The sequence below is a fragment of the Schistocerca gregaria genome, chromosome 1, assembly GCF_023897955.1.
Source record: "Schistocerca gregaria isolate iqSchGreg1 chromosome 1, iqSchGreg1.2, whole genome shotgun sequence".
NCBI lineage: Eukaryota > Metazoa > Arthropoda > Insecta > Orthoptera > Acrididae > Schistocerca > Schistocerca gregaria.
The window spans coordinates 691,480,254-691,500,505 of record NC_064920.1 but is presented as its reverse complement, the minus strand read 5'-3'; positions in this window follow the sequence as shown (position 1 = coordinate 691,500,505).

Below are 20,252 nucleotides of genomic sequence, written 5' to 3'. Positions count from 1 at the left end.
TTTGCAAGTACACAAATTATTGTTTTGGTTTTTCACCCAAACATGTTACACCACAGATGTGGCATCCTCAGTAATTTTTTTTATTTTCTTGAAATACATACATACACGTTATTTTTAGGTTAGGAAATATGATGCATGAAATTTTGTTGTCACGTCCAATTTAAATGAGAACAAAATCTGATGTACCATATTCCTTAATCTAAGAATAACCTGTATCTATATATTTCAGGAATGCCAGAACTGTGGTACAACATGTTTGGGAGAAAACACGAAACAATAATTTGTAAACTTGAAGAAAGGTAGACCCATCCTTAATTCATTATCATTTTTGTGCAAGGACGGGAACTGAGCTCAATACTCAAATACGATAGTTCTTATCATTTTTATTACTTTACAGATATTCAGCTAATCGTTTTTCAAATAACTTCTCTGCATAAACCATCAGTATTTGTCTAAATAAAAATGCTAGGGGCTGCTAGGTTCCCAAATGTGAAAGCAATCCATGATTTCCTCGAGGAAATCTAGGAAATTTACGTATTGCCAAACAGAGTTCGTTCGATGCAGAAAGGCAGACGGCTTAACACACCAGTATCAACCACGGAAAAGGCGTGAGAAGCACTATTCTTGACGTAGGCCAGAAAACAGTCAGTGGCTGGAGTTACTAACAGTCGATTGTGAAGTGGTAGGGAAGTTACTGCTTCTATAAAAAATGTCTAGCCTTGGAAAGCGACTTTTCGTTCGTTGACGGTTTACCTTTACGGCCTCTTTAAGTGCACAGGACTGAGGCTATAAAATTGAAACATGTTGTAGCAATACGTTAGAATCTCGACTTTAACCTTCGTTTCGAGAGTTACTCTGCATGCTCAGAGAAACTTCAGTGTGGTAGAAAAACATCGGTTGGACGATTTTAGCTTTAGTTTTGAATATTACTATTTAGCTATTTTAATTTGATCCATTATAAATGGTTTGTGAAAGCTTTTGACTGTAAAAGCAATAGGTTTTTTGTAAAATAACTTCTCTTCTACCAATCACAATGTTCTTTTATTGATATTTGGGTGGACGCGTTTTGGGAAATCGTTCCCATTTTCAAATGCTTTTTCTATGCGCTGTATCATTCTTTATTTGCTATCTTATCGATGCGTTCAGTACTGCAGTGTTCTGTTGTCTCCACTACAATATATTAATACAGTCGTAATTTTTAATTGATGATCAGTCTTCATATAGAGTTGGGGTGACACTTGGAAGAACTTTTACTTAAAATTCTCTTGTGCTTCACTTGTGCCGAAGCTCACATACAATTTTCTGGTCACAGTGCACTTTGAAAATAGAAACACACATAAAAAGTTACAAAGATTTTTTTCTTGAAAATTCGTGGAGGTGTGTTCCGTCAGAAAAACATCAGAATAACGAGAGAAAAGTAATGTAGTAACATACTTGTAACTACAACATAATGCATTTATTATATGTTTGAAAACAGACATTTATTACAGGCCACTGAGGATGGTCCATAAATAAAAGTAGCGAAATGCGTATGGTAAAAAACGAACTTCATTTCAATGAGTTGTAAGGATGGAACACAGCCGGCCGGAATGGCCGATCGGTTCTAGGTGTTTCAGTCTGGAACCGCGCGACCGCAGGTTCGAATGTTGCCTCGGGCATGGATATGTGTGTCGTCCTCAGATTATTTAGGTTTGAGTAGTTCTACGTTCTAGGGTACTGACGACCTCTGAAGTTCCATAGTGCTCAAAGTCATTTTGATGGAACATATCGACACGAATGCATTACAAAGATGATTTTACATGTAGTCAATGGAGATAACGCTACAGGTCATTCACAGAGTATGATATACTTTCGTATGCAGAATATTTATCTTAATAATCTGTAGTTATTTGCTTATATACACTATATTTACAATCCTACATGTTTCTATGTGTCATTACTTTCATTTACGTATACTGTCGAAGCAAATGAAGAAATTCACTTTGCAGTTTTTCATTCAATATTTTGCCTTCATATTTTTTTAACGTGATTATATGATTCAGTTCTTCTAACAGATCCATTTTATGACCTTTATTTAGCTGCTGGAATACTTTGTCATTTTGCTCAACTTTTCCAAATAAGTGTCCTGTATTGTGTATCTGTGTTAGTATTTCTGTCGCTGTGTGTCTGTTCTGTGTATAAGCTTTGATGTGCTCTGTATACCTGGTGTTGAAATCTCAACCTGTTTCTTCCAGGTAGAAAATGAAGCAATCCTGCCATGTTATTTCATACATTCCAGTTTGAAAATGAATACAATTCATGATATTTATTATTGTTGTTCTAGTTTATTTTACATTTCTGAAATCTTCTGTGTTATATTGCCGTGTCAGACGATGGTATATGTAATCAGTTATTGTCTTTCTTTTCTGTTGTGTGGTTTGCGTCTGTACTTTTCGTCACTTTGCCTAGAACTGTATCAATCATGGAACTGGTCTAGTCATTGGTAACTACAGTCTGTTTTACTATGTTTATTTTCTGTTGCACTTTTTCTTTGTTCAAAGCTATTTTAGATGTCCTATGCGGCACTGAACTGAATGCTGCTTCATTGTGGATGGAGTGACATGAAGTTTGTTAAATTTGTTTTGGTGTAAGGAACTCTGGTCCCCGGTGGCTCATTACACAGTAATAATGTAATTATGATTTATTTGGCTTTGTTCAAATGGTTCAAAGGTTCTGAGCACTATGGGACTTAACATCTTAGGCCATTAGTCCCCTAGAACTTAGAAACACTTAAACCTAACTAACCTAAGGACATCACGCACATCCATGCCCGAGGCAGGATTTGAACCTGTGACCGTAGCAGTCTCAGTCCAGCCGTTTCGGACTGAAGCGCCTAGAACCGCACGGCTTTGGCTTTGTTACCAGAATCATTTTTGTTTCTGTAGAAACTTCCGCAACAGTCAAAAAGCCTGTAACACGCAACACGAAAAACGAAGTAACACAAAGGATCCAGTTATCAACGGGTGCCTATGTAGAGTTGCAACCTGCTGGCATGTGGTTGCCACCGCTGTGGGAACTACTGAGCATATCGTCATCGTGCCGTTTTTTCATAGCATTCGGTGAACCCGCAGACGAGATGCATCTCGCCCGATTCGTCACCAGTAAACTTCCGCATACTGTTGTGTATCACTGTCAACGTACAACTAACACTGCCGGAAAAACGAACCCGAGACTGGATCGAGCAGTACTCGATGCAAGCTTGAGGATACAGCATGGCATTCTGATGACGCCACTAACTACTTGGGTTGCCGATATCGACCTGATCACATGTCTGGAGCTAAGGTCTTTGGTCGAGGCGTGTGTTGTTGGTCTGGCGGACCCTGGTACGGGCAGTTAGTTGGAGCCGGCCGTTGTGGTCAAGTGGTTCTACATCTACATCTACATCCATACTCCGCAAGCCACCTGACGGTGTGTGGCGGAGGGTACCTTGAGTACCTCTATCGGTTCTCCCTTCTATTCCAGTCTCGTATTGTTCGTGGAAAGACAGATTGTCGGTATGCTTCTGCGTGGGCTCTAATCTCTCTGATTTTATCCTCATAGTCTCTTCGCGAAATATACGTAGGAGGGAGCAATATACTGCTTGAGTCTTCGGTGAAAGTATGTTCTCGAAACTTCAACAAAAGCCCGTACCGAGCTACTGAGCGTCTCTCCTGCAGAGTCTTCCACTGGAGTTTTATCTACCATCTCCGTAACGCTTTCGCGATTACTAAATGATCCTGTAACTAAGCGCGCTGTTCTCCGTTGGGTCTTCTCTATCTCTTCTATCAACCCTATCTGGTACGGATCCCACACTGCTGAGCAGTATTCAAGCAGTGGGCGAACAAGCGTACTATAATCTACTTCCTTTGTTTTCGGATTGCATTTCCTTAGGATTCTTCCAATGAATCTCAGTCTAGCATCTGCCTTACCAACGGTTAATTTTATATGATCATTCCATTTTAAATCACTCCTAATACGTACTCCCAGATATTTTATGGAATTAACTGCTTCCAGTTGCTGACCTGCTATTTTGTAGCTAAATGATAGGGGATCTATCTTTCTATGTTTTCGCAGCACATTACACTTGTGTACATTGAGATTCAATTGCCATTCGCTGCATCATGCGTCAATTTGCTGCAGATCCTTCTGCATTTCAGTACAATTTTTCATTGTTACAACCTCTCGATATACCACAGCATCATCCGCGCTTCAGTCTGGAACCGCGCTGCTGCTACGGTCACAGGTTCGAATCCTGCCTCGGGCATGGATGTGTGTGATGTCCGTAGGCTAGTTAGGTTTAAGTAGTTCTAAGTCTAGGGGACTGATGACCTCAGATATTAAGTCCCATAGTAGTAGTACAAGTTAATATGCCAACTAGCTCTGCAGATGATGAAGAAATTAAAGAAATGTATGATCAAATAAAAGAAATTTTTCAGATAGTGAAGGGAGACGAAAATTTAATAGTCATGGGTGACTGGAATTCGTCAGTAGGAAAAGGGAGAGAAGGATTATGGATTGGGGCTAAGAAATGAAAGAGGAAGCCGTCTGATAGAATTTTGCACAGAGCATAACTTAATCATAGCTAACACTTGGTTCAAAAATCATAAAAGAAGGTTGTATACATGGAAGAATCCTGGAGATACTAAAAACTATCAGATAGATTATATAATGGTAAGACAGAGATTTAGGAATCAGGTTTTAAATTGTAGGACATTTCCAGGGGCAGATATGGACTCTGACCACAATCTATTGGTTATGACCTGTAGGTTAAAACTGAAGAAACTGCAAAAAGGTGGGAATTTAAGGACATGGGATCTGGATAAGCTGAAAGAACCACAGGCTGTACAGAGTTTCAAGGAGAGCATAAGGGAACAATTGACAGGAATGGGGGAAAGAAATACAGTAGAAGAAAAATGGGTAGCTCTGAGGGATGAAGTAGTGAAGGCAGCAGAGGATCAAGTAGGTAAAAAGACGAGAGCTAGTAGAAATCCTTGGGTAACAGAAGAAATATTGAATTTAATTGATGAAAGGAGAAAATATAAAAATGCAATAAATGAAGCAGACAAAAAGCAATACAGACGTCTCAAAAATGAGATCTACAGGAAGAGCAAAATGGCTAAGCAGGGATGGCTAGAGGACAAATGTAAGGATGTAGAGGCTTATCTCACTAGGGGTAAGAGAGATACTGCCTACAGCAAAATTAAACAGACCATTGGAGAAAAGAGAACCACTTGTATGAACATCAAGAGCTCAGATGGAAACACAGTTCTAAGCAAAGAAGGGAAAGCAGAAAGGTGGAAGGAGTATATAGAGGGTCTATACAAGGGCGATGTACATGAGGACAATATTATGGAAATGGAAGAGGATGTAGATGAAGATGAAATGGGAGATACGATACTGTGTGAAGAATTTGACAGAGCACTGAAAGACCTGAGTCGAAACAAGGCCCCCGGAGTAGACAACATTCCATTGGAACTACTGACGGCCTTGGGAGAGCCAGTCCTGACAAAACTCTATCATCTGGTGAGCAAGATGTATGAGACAGGCGAAATACCCTCAGACTTCGAGAAGAATATAATAATTCCAATCCCAAAGAAAGCAGGTGCTGACAGATGTGAAAGTTACCGAACTATCAGTTTAATAAGTCACAGCTGCAAAATACTAACGCGAATTCTTTACAGACGAATGGAAAAACTAGTAGAAGCCGACCCTGGGGAAGATCAGTTTGGAATCCGTAGAAATGTTGGAACGCGTGAGGCAATACTGACCCTATGAGTTATCTTAGAAGCTAGATTAAGGAAGGGCAAACCTACGTTTCTAGTATTTGTAGACTTAGAGAAAGCCTTTGACAATGTTGACTGGAATACTCTCTTTCAAATTCTAAAGGTGGCAGGGGTAAAATACAGGGAGCGAAAGTCTATTTACAATTTGTACAGAAACCAGATGGCAGTCATAAGAGTCGAGGGACATAGAAGGGAAGCAGTGGTTGGGAAGGGAGTGAGACAGGGTTGTAGTCTCTCATCGATGTTATTCAATCTGTATATTGAGCAAGCAGTGAAGGAAACAAAAGAAAAATTTGGGGTAGGTATTAAAATCCATGGAGGAGAAATAAAAACTTTGAGGTTCGTCGAGGACATCGTCATTCTGTCAGAAACAGCAAAGGACTTGGAAGAGTAGTTGAATGGAATGGATAGTGTCTTGAAAGGAGGATATAAGATGAACATCAACGAAAGCAAAATGAAGATAATGGTATGTAGTCGAATTAAGTCGGGGGATGCTGAGGGAATTAGATTAGGAAATGAGACACTTAAAGTACTAAAAGAATTTTGCCATTTGGGGAGCAAAATAACTGATGATGGTAGAAGTAGAGAGGATATAAAATGTAGACTGGCAATGGCAAGGAAAGCGTTTCTGAAGAAGAGAAATTTGTTAACAATGAGTCTAGATTTATGTGTCAGGAAGTCATTTCTGAAAGTATTTGTATGGAGTGTAGCCATGTATGGAAGTGAAACATGGACGATAATTAGTTTTGACAAGAAGAGAATAGAAGTTTTTGAAATGTGGTGCTACAGAAGAATGCTGAAGATTAGATGGGTAGATCACATAACTAATGAGGAAGTATTGAATAGGATTGGGGAGAAGAGAAGTTTGTGGCACAACTTGACCAGAAGAAGGGATCGGTTGGTAGGACATGTTCTGAGGCACCAAGGGATCACCAATTTAGTATTGGAGGGCAGTGTGGAGGGTAAAAATCGTAGAGGGAGACCAAGAGATGACTACACTAAGCAGATTCAGAAGGATGTAGGTTGCAGTAGGTACTGGGAGATGAAGAAGCTTGCACAGGATAGAGTAGCATGGAGAGCTGCATCAAACCAGTCTCAGGACTGAAGACCACAACAACAACAACAACAGTGCTTGAAGCCACTTTTAGTTAGTTGGAAGGCACGTGGCTGGCAAGTAGTTGCTTTTGGGCGCTTCGGCTGTCCAGCACGGACCTCGAGAAGCCGCGAGTGGTTAAATCGGTCGCAGACAAGCCTGGTCGGCTCTCTTAAGGACTGGCTGCCAGCGGCGAGTTGCGGGAAGCGCAGCGGACGTCGCATGCAACAAGATCGGCACGGTCTCAGCCTACTCTGCAGGCTTAAATTTTACGGCAGCTCAAAGACCGCCTTTACGGATTGGAGGCAATAACAACACGGATTGGAATCCTGGGAGTCACAGCTTGTTCGCACTTGAGTGGAGTTAAGTGTAATTTTTATCTTTTTGGTACTTGACACTGTAAGGCCACGTCTGTGTTAATGTGGATTTGGACCTGATGTATTAACGCTACTCCGAGTGATTGCGTGTATGATCATCGGTAGGTGTAACTGATGGTAATTTGCTGCTCTAGGTTATATTCCATGCAAGTTTACGAGTATGCTCTGTTATAAATTGATTTGACGAAATTAGATTTGTGACATAATTTGCTTCGGAAGTAAGACATTCTTTGTAGATCAGCGCGCCTTAGTCGTTGCATCAGCAGGCGCTGATATTTCGTCTTGTAATTTACAAGTAATTTTAAGGAGTATTAAGCTTGTAAGTTATATGTGTAGTCGCTTCCACGATAAGCTAAAATTTCCTACATCTTAGGCATTCTCGTCCATAGCCTTATTTGTGCAGATTACTGTTCCCTTCTTATGTGTGTTAGCAGGGTAACATTCAGCAGTGGACGACCAGTTCCTTTTACCTGGACACAGAGCAGAGACGTGTTTTATTTGTGCTGCGGCGGCGCTTCCGACGTCGCACGACGTCTGGGTTGACCCGCAATCTTGCACCTCTGCCAGCCGCATCGTGATGGCTCGAGTTAAGTCGATCGTTTGATGCTTGGCCCGGAAGAGTGTCTCCATTTAACTGGCATCTATTAATACGCCCTATTTGGTGAATTCAGTAAGCTCATGAGGATTAAAGCGCGTTCTGCAAGCCCCAAGTCCCTCCACATTATATCTGCTCTTTAACTACCCATTTACACCTTACACGCTTTCTGCTATTTCTGGAGTGGGTTAAGTTTTAAGGCCTTTTACTTATCAATATGAACTGTTGAGCCTTTCCTTTTATCCACTGTCATTAACCAGCTCCACTCATTATAACAATTGCCTGCATGTTCCCTTTGGCTGTGACAGCCACCTGCTGTATTTCTCAGCTTATCTTGTATTTTGGGCAATTGTAAACTTATTTAACGGTCATTGTCAGTGTTTCCACTGGTGTGTACGAGTTGGGAGTGACATTTAGATTGCATGTCCTCCCAGCCTGTATTGCATTTTGGGTGATTGTATATTTATTTAAGGGTGATTGTCAACGTTTCTGCTCGTGTGTACCAGTTGGTAGTCACTTTTGAATTGCATGTCCTCCCAGCTTTGCTTGTACCTGGCGGGATTGTGTATTTAATTGCTTAAAAGATTTTTATTAACTCTTATACATTGTTAAGGGCCTTGCAACAACCACAATCAGATGTATGACTTGTTATCATTTATGTATTTTAAATGGTTGATATAAATTGTTACACCTTATTATGAATGAACTGAGGCTGTTCAAGTTTTTTAAAATGACCTTGAGTCTTTTTATTATTTTAATAAGTTTTTAAATTGTAATATTGTTGTTAAACAATGAAGTGTATTCGATGAAACAACGAATGACAAAATATGTGGGCCCACCTTCGATGTGTTTTCCTTAAAATTATCTCTACCTTGTTGTGAGGAATCACTTTTGTCAAGAGACTGAATGGAAGATATTTGTTTCCAAACAACAGACGCCGTGTACATCTTGGAAATTTTCACTCTTGTGCAACTACTTTCAGTGCAATACCGACACAAGGCGTAAGAAATAAAACGAAATATAGCTACCCTGTAACGAGCCATTGGTGGTTACGTGTCCTTAAACGTATCAAACTACTCGGAAAATATCCCTGAACAACGCCCGAAAGCTTGTTGGAGGAGTTTTCTTTCACGCTGTATATACGCATTATGGCCCGTTAAAATGACAACACATTTTAGGTACATTACATGTACCATATGCTGATCTACGCGTGTAGACCATATTTCATTTTAAAATACACTTTGTCTAGTAGAAGAGATACAAGTTTTAAAACCGTGTTTGTTGTTCGGTTTTTATGTTTTACATTGTATTTTCTTAAGTTCTGATAGTAAGTAAATTTTTTTATTGGGTTTGACAAAAAAGAGAAAAGAATAATACTTCCGACTGTACAACTTTAGCCATTACACCTTTCCAGTCCTCTTCATCAGCACGCCACGTAACGGCCCTCGGCTCTTCGACCCGCCGGGCAAGTCGCGGAGTTGGGACGGGGAGCTTAGTGGGCCCTTCTTCTACCTTCTTTGGATGCAAATTTCACTGGGTGTAGACTTTTTATGGGTGCAGGCTACAGGACACCACATCGCCTGGCTGCAAACACATTGCGGCCTCTCTCGCACCAAGATGAGCTGCTGTGGTGATCGAGACAGCACAGTAACGTAAACATTTAGATACGGGCCGCTCGTAACGAAATTAGACAGAAACACTCTCACAGACATTTCCCACATTTTAGGTTTGCCTATACATAAAATTTCTGCATTTAGAATCGTCTCAGATTTTAAAAGTCGTTCGAGCTTTCAACAGACCACAGCTCGTCGGCTTGACTGTTATACGGCTGCTCGTGTGGTAGTCACTAAACAGTTTCAATAAACAGCCACCTTGTTCGCCATAGAATGTGTAATGTTGCAATACTGGCAGCTATTAGCCGACCAAAAATGCTTTCCACGAACTACTGGGTTGTAACCTATCATCCACGGCGCCGGAACGACGCAGACAGCGCATTCCGGTCAGAGATAAGGCCGCTATCGTCGTTAAGCGCGCGTAAGATTGGTGGTTTGAACACAGATTCTGAGAATTGCGCATTCGTTCCTTATTACGGCTGTTTGTCCAGAAGAAGAGGGAAACCACGTCATCCGTGCGCAAATTTAGATACAGCACTCTGTACATCCAGTTCGGTATTTCTTAATTTGTATATGGACCTGCGTGATGCAATATTTGATTTATTTAACGCATACAGAATTCTGAAATAAAAAGAATCTTCTGGAACATGCCATCAGAAGCGAGGGTGAAATTACCAAGACCTTTTTAGGACTACATATTATGTGCGTTTCTTTGAGTGCCAGTACACTCTCAGACAAAACAATCTGTTTAATGAGTCTTGGCGATGAGAAGTGAATGGTTTTTGTTGTAATCTCCAGTCCGTAGACTGATTTGATACAGATCTCAACGTTACTTTATCCTGTGCAAGCCTCTTCTACTCTGAATAACTATTGCAGCCAACATCCATTTGAACTTTTGAAACTGCATGCTATATTCAGTCCTTGGTCTCCCTCTACAATTTTTATTCCCCCCCAGTCCCTTCACTCTTACCTCCATTATCGAAGGGACTATTCATTGATGTCACAGGATGTATCCTAACAACCCATTTCTTCTATGTATTAGTTACAACGTGACATCAATTTATCAGTTCCTGAATTCGCTTCATTACCTCCTTGTTAGTAATTCGAGCTGTCATCATAATCTCCAGTATTATTCTGAAGCAACACTTTTCAAAAGCTTGTATTCTCCTCTTGTCTGTAGTACTTATCGCACATGTTTCACTACCGTACAAGGCTATGCTATACAGAAACAATTTCACAAAAGACATCCTAAGGTAGCAACGTGTAAAAATGTTAATATATCTCGTTTCCAGAAAAGACTTTCATCGTCATCTGCAATTTGTATTTTACATTTTCTTGTCCAAATAAAAAAAGTTTTCTAATACTTTTAGGTCTCATATCCTAGTCTAATTCCAGCAACATCGCCCTATTTAATTCTACAAAATTCACTTTCCTTGTTTGCTGCTCTTAATATTCATCTTATATCTCCCTTTCAAGACTATCCATTCCTTTCAACTAGAATTCCAAGTCCTTCGCTGTCTCTAATAGATTTACAGTGTCTTCGGACAACCTCAAAGTTTTTATTTCTGATCCCTGAAATTTAATCCCTTCTCCATATTTTTTGGCTTGGTCAATATGCAAAGTGAATAGCATCGGGTATATGCTACAACTGTGTCTTACTCTCTTCTCAATTACTGCTTCTCTCTATGCCCTTCAACTCTTTTAACTGCAGTCTGGTTTCTGTACAAGTTGTGTATAACCTTTGCTCCTGTATTTTACCCCCGCCACTTCCAGAATTTCAATGAGTGTATTCCGGTCAACATTGTCAAAAGTTATAATTTTCAATGCGATAGGGTCCGCATCAGAGTGTTATTCTTTTCTTTAAACTTCGTCAGTTTCCGCTGCGAGCTCCGTAGAAACAGGCCTGCGTTGAAATGACTGATAATGTGAATCGACTTGGAAGAGCTGTTTTAAAGACAGGCTACATTCACCAGTGAACATAAAATGTACTGTCATATAACTGAAAAGACGGTTCATTCTATTAGATCCATCTGGAGGTGCTAAATAAAATAGATTCTTAGTACTATTCTCACTTTAGCAATACACATGCTGCTACCAAGTCCTCCATAACTGACAGTTCCTGATGTAAAAGCAGATACTTGGCCAAAATTTCTACTGTTCCGTTCATTCACACACCCTATTCACTCATTAGCGGCTAGAGTAAGCACAAAAATCTCAACCTGTTGTCCAAAGAACCGTGACTTTAGCCAGTCAATAAACAGTCTGAAAATCCAGACGAAGTTTATCAGTTTACAATGCTGCCTAACACTAAACAGTTCGCCATTATTCAATAATCTGAAAAATTCTGAAATGTGACTTTATAGTAAGTCACGCTGAATTCTAATCCACCAGAAGGAAGTCATAATTTTCACTAACAATCCAAGAACTGCCGGAAACTATGTTTGCAACGGATCTAATCAGTTTATGAGTTACGAATTTTGTCAGCATTAGCGAATTAGAGCTTTTCACGAAACAACTAGAGCATTAGGCAGAACTTCCTCACGGTACTGAAGCAGAATCCGAACTCTCAGTAATGAGCATGCATAAATATCTTCCGCGTTCAGAATGCGCAATCATTTTCGTCTCTGACTGACTGCACTATAATGCCGGGGCTTCACAGCTTTCCTTGGGCAGCTCGGTGATTTCCAGTCGTCAACTCTGAATATAATTTAATCATATGCCAAAACGTATTACTTTTTTTAAAAAGGAAATATACTAAAGCAAACTCATCCTTACTTGTCTTAAGGACATAAGTAAATAATTTGTTCCCAGATTACCGAAACTGGCTCCTTTACAATGAGCACGTGCCACTTACCTGACTCACCGCATGATTGGGCAGTGTGATTCAGAGGCTCATTCATCATTAATTATTAAATTATTTCAAGATTCGTACGTCATATACATGCTGCATGCACCCTGTCACTCACTCTGACAGCTTAACAAAAGAAGATAACAGTGACAAAACACTGAAAATAATTACTCTTTGAAACCGAAAGCATGACGTAACATATAGTATTATGAATAACATACTGTTTAATTAATTTTTTTGCAGCTGAATGTTTAAGTCCTCCTCTGACGTATTCAAAAAAACATATCAACGAGGTTTCTTGTAAAGGCAAGTTATAAAATCTAGGTTTCAGGTAATTCTGAGTATTACGGAAGCAATTTCACTTACAGAACTCGAACTGGTGCATCAGTTAGCTATTAGTATTATGCAAGTTTCATGGCGGTTGTTTTACGGAAAATTACTCTGTTAATTCACAGGTTGGTGTGCGAATTTTATGCTCTCATATTGACGCATATGGATGAACGGGTACTGCTTGCATAGCGAGCACAGGGACGATAGATGACGGCCTTTGAGTGTGGGAACGCGTTCTTAGGGAATAGGACCACTGAGCGCATTCAGAAGAATGTTACAGGTTCCTAATCTTCAACGCATATCGCTGCGCCACATATTGCAGCTACCTGGAAATGATTAACATTCCACACATATTCAATGTAGCTGAATATAACAGCAAACCAGTATGACAGCAATGAATATTCTAGTCGATACATTCATTTTTCTCTGTGCTCTTTGTTACCCCTTGCTAATACAAACACTTCCATTATACAGATCAATAACTGAATTAAAATCGATAGAAACTGAATTAAAATATACTTCAACGAATGAAAAGTACACTGCTCAAAAGAAGTACGAGAACGTGTGTATCAACGTCCAGTATGTTAAATCTATTGTGTTACAGGCCATACCTCAGACGTTATTGCTTGAGATCTTCACTTTCAATGTAGGCAACAAATAAAATCATTCACCATCTACTGGCTGTGTTATACATTCCAGTGGCAGGTGACCCCCTCACAAGGAAGTGACTATCGGTGTCCCAGTGTTTTCTAGTGAGGTACACAGATGGCAATTGTCATTTATGGACGTTGTATTCATCAAAGTACAAGCAACGAGACACCTTAATGCAGTGCATGTTGCAAGGGCGGTCTGTTTGATCCAAAAAGCATGGACTTTCGGTCCGTTGCTGCAAATGCCAATGTCTCGCCATGTGTCATTCATAGGTTGTGTACACGCTACAGGGAGACGGGTTAGCACTAAAACCGAGTTGGACAAGGTCGCCAGCGTGTTATAAACCCACGTGAAGTCTTATATCTGGCCATCTCTGCGTTGCGGCTTCTTACGGATACCGCCAGAGCACTGCGAAACGATCTCAAAAGTACCACTGGAGCCGTTGAGTCCGTTCAGACTGTACCGAGCGAGGTAGCGCATTTGTTAGCATACTGGACTCGCATTCGGGAAGACGACTGTTCAATCCCGTGTCCGGCCATCCTGATTTAGGTTTTCCGTGATTTCCCTAAAACGCTTCAGGCAAATGCTGAGATGGTTCCTGTGACAGGGCACGGCCGACTTCTTTCCCCATCGTTCCCTAATCCGATGAGACCGATGGCCTCACTGTTTGGTCTCTTCCCCCAGATTAACCCGTTCAGGCTGTAACGAACAGGTAATGACAAAAAGATCTTACGATCCAGAGGTCGTGTTCAAGTGCCACCCTTGACACGAGGTCTTGCATCTCGCTTCAGTTCTGCCGTTCCCACATCAACTGGCAACTGCGTCACCAGCGAAACATGTTATTCACAGACGAGTACAGATATTGTGTGACGCAACGTGATGGCCGTATTCGTGTGCGCAACCGTTGGTGAGCGGTACCTGCCAAATGTCGTCCAAAAATAGATACACTTCCAAGGTTCTTCGATGTCGTGGGGATGCTTCACTGCTGACAGCGATACGGATCTTGTCGTTGTCCAGGATCGCCTTACCGCCAGGCAGTACACTGAACAGATCCTCTTGGACGATGTGATGGTCGCTGCATAAGGTGGTGGTCCTGAGTTCCTTCTAATGCCAGGGCCTATTTGGCGGGCGCCAGCGGCGATGTCTTGCGAAGCCTGGACATTGAAGTAATGCAATGGCCGGAGGTGATTCACGACCTAAACGCCATCGTGCATATGTGGGGCATGCTTGATGGATGTGCTCGTGATCATCCTGTTCCGCCACAGTTTCAGAGAACTCTCATGAGCTCTCATTGGAGAATGGGAACGGATATCTACCTCCGTACACTTAGCTTGAAGCTCGCAAAGTCCAGTGAAAAACACCCGAATAACGCGATGAATGATTCTATCCAGTTTGTTTACATTTTATGTATACGATCGAGGATGTTGTTGTGCACTCAGTTTCAGAAAGATAAAGGTATAATTTGGTAAAATACTCCCAACCTAGTTATTGCTGAATGGAGTATGGCATACGCCCAAAGTCATGTTCTCCTAATTATTTTGAACAGTGTGTACGTATTGTAAAGTTGCAGCACAGAATCCAAGAAACAAGAATAAGCCAAGAGCAGAGGAATCCACAGAACGAATGATGAGCTCAGTGAGGGGGTATTACATATACTTATGGTGTGATTCAGCGCAAGTCAGCCTGTAACATTGTGCGGTTTTTCGACAAATGAAGTAAGACTCTACTCATCTTTTTTTTGGTAGGGGGCGTGTGTGTACACAATCGGCTATATATAATGTACTTATCTAAAAATTTAATTTCATTTATGCGTAATTATTGTGCTACCAATATGAGATAAACAGTAGCTACTTACTACAACTGAGGAAGCACGAGATTTTTAGAAAATAGCACAGTTCCTAGAAATTTACTGGATTTTGCTTATCTGGAATAAGCTCAAATAGAACGGCCAGTGAAATGAAAACAGACCAACCGTCGCAACGAGACCATGGAATTGTTCCAATCAAAAGTAATTACGACACGCGTTAAGACATTTGTTCCTCTGGAATATGGGACGACCTGTTCCTGTTTTGTAGACCGCACCCACTCTTGAGCTTCCCCGTCCAACTGAAACTGGCGTCCACGCATATCTTTCTTCTGATCGCCAGAGGTACCGAAAGCCCAGGGCTGTACGGATGACGTTAGAGTGCATCCCAACCAGATCACTGCAGCGTAGCCTTCGTCCGATTGGCAGTGTGGGGATTGGCGTTGTTCTGCGTTTCACCGGAACTTGTGCGAACAGATTTGGATTTCTTTTGCGGCGGCGATGTAGAATGTTTCCACCGTTGGCTTTGCGTTTACCGTAGGGATCGAATGGTGGCAGCACGTAAGTTCATAATAACCTATTCTTCGACTGCAGGGGCCCTTCCTTCGTCGAGGACCTCGACCTGGGGACCACAATTAACGCGCAGCTCTATGAAGACGCTTCGTAGAAACTGTGGCGCCCCATAATGTCAAAACGTTCAGGGATGTTGCCGGACAGAATCACCCTCGTGCACTATAACGCCCGCCTCCGCACTGCCAATCTCACGGAGGCTCCACTTGGTTGGGAAGCAACACATCTTCCGTACAGTCCGGATCGTTCACAGCGCAATTTTCACATCTTTGGCGACCTGAAGAAAGACATGCACCGTCGTCGGTTTTAGTCGAATGAGAAAGTGCAAGAGTGGTTGCGGCTGTGGGTCCGTCAGGCGCCGACCGTGTTCTACGAAATAGGGATCGATCGTTTCGTCTCCTTGTGGGATAAATGTCTAAACGTTTGGCGTGATTACCTGTGAATGAAACCATTCCATGGTCCCGTTGCGGCAGGAGTACGATTTTCATTTACGTGCTGCTAAGCCGTCTTAATAAATTGTATGTGTTGGGGTTGGCAGGAGAGCCAACACCGTGTTACTAGAGGAGACCCAAAGGCACGCGTTTTAGCTCACGCAGGCTCGCGTGAGGTCTGGAACAGGACAAGGAAATTATAATTTAGAAACAACGTGAGTAGCTGGTGGAATACTTAACTTTAATCCATAAATGACGAACGTCGATCTTGACGGTACATGATTCAATATCAATAATAACTGATAATGGCGCCTTGCTAGGTCGTAGCAAATGGCGTAGCTGAAGGCTATGCTAACTATCGTCTCGGCAAATGAGAGCGTATTTTGTCAGTGAACCATCGCTAGCAAAATCGGTTGTGCAACTGGGGCGAGTGCTAGGAAGTCTCTCTAGACCTGCCGTGTGGCGGCGCTCGGTCTGCAATCACTGATAGTGGCGACAAGCGGGTCCGACGTATACTACCGGACCGCGGTCGATTTAAAGGCTACCACCTAGCAAGTGTGGTGTCTGGCGGTGACACCACAGTATGTATTAAGTTCTTCAGAGTGTTATTTTTCCTGTTTTGTTAACGTACGCGCTGACTCGTTCCACATCCGTCAAGTTTCTTCTTTCTTGATGGAATCCTTGGAACATGATGAAACAGTAAATGATCAGGTGGCTTGATCGCCATGTCGTCACCTCATCGTTTGTTACGTAAAGCTTTTTAAAACTGTTTGTTTGCTGTGTTTGAAGGGAAGATTCTGAACCATTTGAGGATTTCTCTAGAACAGTCCGTAGGAACGCCTATGAACCACATCCAGGATACCAGTGCACCGGACCAAGGCAGGCAGAAACTTAATACCAGTCTAAGAGTGGTTACTACGGTGCGCCTGCTTGTGTAGTGACCTAGTGCGCTGTGCGTTAAACCATTCTAGACTTTCCCGACGGAAACAGCATATTCAAATTGTAATAGAAGAGTGATAGCAAACTAATAGATTTGATCTATTTAATCACATGCAGTTTACTTTAATCTGAGTCACTCGCTAACGTGCTTGCTTGGCAGTATTCCACTCCTAAAATTTTAGTACCATATTCTGACAACATTGGCAGCTTGCTCTGAATTCTGTCAGTTTGAAACTGAAACATGTATCTACGATATGAAAGAATTTCTATGCTGCACAGAATAATATAATGGGCCATTAACAAAGTCGTTATGATCATCTATCTCTTTATCTAATTATTTTTAATGAGAAAAGCTCCTTCATGTACAACGATGCAAGTAGGCCCATTAAAATAAGCATGAAGCCGACGTTTCACGCACGCATGCGCACCCCTACCCATCCACCCACCCGCCCAGCCTCACACACACACACACACACACACACACACACACACAATCATACTTAAAAGTTTCGTAACATGGCTCCCTAATTAAGAGAAGGGTGTGGAAACCGGCGTCCGCGTGGTGGAATGTGCTAGAGCATAGGCATCTGGTGACCGCTCTCGTTCTGAGAGGAGAGCTGAGCGATTGTTAAAATGAACAGCCGGAGAAAGCTGCGCCTGTGTTAAGTGGCCGGGCTATCCATCAGGCGGGCGGCCTGTTGTTTGAGACCATTCCCATTCTCAGCGCTGTACGCTCCTGAAGACAAGAGGGCGCTCGTCCATCTCCGGCTGTCATCAACAGGCGCTCGCTATCGCCGGAAATGCCACTCCTAACACGCTACGGCGAGGTGTGTACGGTGCCGGAAATGCAACTCACACGGATGCGTCGCTTTCTCTTGAAATAGCACCTTCATGCCTTTGCGTAAGAACTAAAGCTAACTACGGGCGACGAGTATCAACATAATGGAAACAGCTGCGGTGTATGCCCAGAAGAAAGGATCGTTCTTGCGCAACATCTATCAATTACACAGTTCTTTTAAAAAATAATAACATTATAGTTAACTTTTGTTAGGTAATAGCTCAATGCTACGTTGTTTTGTTCCACAGAATTCACATCTGACCTCGAGCAAACAAAATCTATGTTGAATGAAAAGTCATTTAATTATTCAATGTGAATAGAAGCTTTATTCTACATTTATCTACATGTACATACATACTCCGCAATCCACCATACGGTGCGTGGCGGAGGGTACCTCGTACCACAACTAGCATCTTCTCTCCCTGTTCCACTCCCAAACAGAACGAGGGAAAAATGTCTGCCTATATGCCTCTGTACGAACCCTAATCTCTCTTATCTTATCTTTGTGGTCTTTCCGCGAAATGTAAGTTGGCAGCAGAAAAATTGTACTGCAGTCAGCCTCAAATGCTGGTTCTCTAAATTCCCTCAGTTGCGATTCACGAAAAAGAACGCCTCCTTTCCTCTAGAGACTCCCACCCGAGTTTCTGAAGCATTTCCGTAACACTCGCGTGATGATCAAGCCTACCATTAACAAATCTAGCAGCCAGCCTCTGTTATTGCTTCTATGTCCTCCCTCAATCCGACCTGATAGAGATACCAAACGCTCGAGCAGTACTCAAGTATAGGTCTTATTTATTGAAGTACACTACTGGTCACTAAAAAACATAATGAAATTTCACTAGTTGTGTATATAAGCATGGTACCAGGAGATTATAATTAAAGTGCAGCTACTCACGAAGATTAAGTGTGGGCTGTAAGTATCGTGTCCCAACGAAATTTGGTAGATATGGTGCTGCGGTAATGTGGAACAGATTTACGCAGCAAAAAAATTAGTTGTAATTTCGGCCACCGTGTGGAAATCTGGCACTGTACACGGCTTGTATAACGTTATGAGATCCACGCTATCATTTGAAAAGCCATAACATGAGTGAACAGTATGGATTTCGAGAAGAGAGACCGTGCGCTGTTAGTGAAACTGTTTTATGTGAACGGTAACAATTATAGTAGTGCATTAGGAGAGCATAGGCGACCGAAAGGTCTGAGGAAAGGCCCGATGTCATTAAATGGTTTGGAGGACATGATGATGAAACGCTAAAACATAAGTGAGCTTGGTGTGGCAACCGGAAGAGTACATATAACACATTGCGCATACGTAGGAAAGGAAATCCACTACCGTACATTGATGACAAACCGCAGGAAACAGTATCTACCGTAAAATATCTAGGAGTAACCATCCAGAGCTGCCTTAAGTGGAACTACCACATAAAACAAATACCAGAAAAACAAATGCCAGACTCAGATTCATAGGAAGAATCTTTAGGAAATGTAACGCATCCATGAAGGAAGCAGCATATAAGGCGCTTGTTCGATCGATTCTTGAGATTGAATTTGTACGTGATATGGGTGTATATGGGGCGAGAAAGCTAGTACACAAAATTGCCACCTTTACTACCAGCAACTGCTCTAACATGGGAGGGCATCGCGTCGTACTGACTGTGGGTGGCAGGTGGGATACATCATTCCACGCTGCTTCAGTTGTCCCAGAGTTCATCGATCACGGTGGTTGGCAGGTGGTGTAGTGCCAGTTTCTCGACAGCCGATGACCAGAGATTTTCAGTAGGTGGAAGATATAGAAAATATGATAACCAAGGCAACAGTCTATCATCCTAGGTAAGGCGTACACAGGAGCAGACGTAGACTCGGATCACAATTCAGCAATGATGAAGAGTTGGCTGCAATTGAAGAGATTGTCCAGAAGAAGCAATGTACAAAGAACTGGGATACTGAAGTACTGAGGAATGATGAGATACGTTTGAAGGTCTCTGTGGCCATAGATACTGCGATAAGTGATACCACGGGGCGAAATACATAAGAAGTACAGGGAAGCCACGGCTGCAGAAAAAATGTGAAGAAATCAAAAAGGAAATGATCGTCGGAAGGACTCGTTCAGCATACATAAAAGTCAAAAATCCTTGGGTGAAATTAAAATCAAAGACGTCTATATTAAGAGTGCAATGAGAATTCCACAGTTAAGAGCAGAAAGGTACATCGAAGGCCTCTTCGCTGTGGAGGAACTGTGTGATTACGTGATTGAGAACGAAACGGGAGCCGATATGTAAGACATAGCGATCCAGTAATAGAGCCAGATTTTAATAGAGTATCGAAAGACGTTCGAAAAATCAGGCAAAATGGTTAGATAACA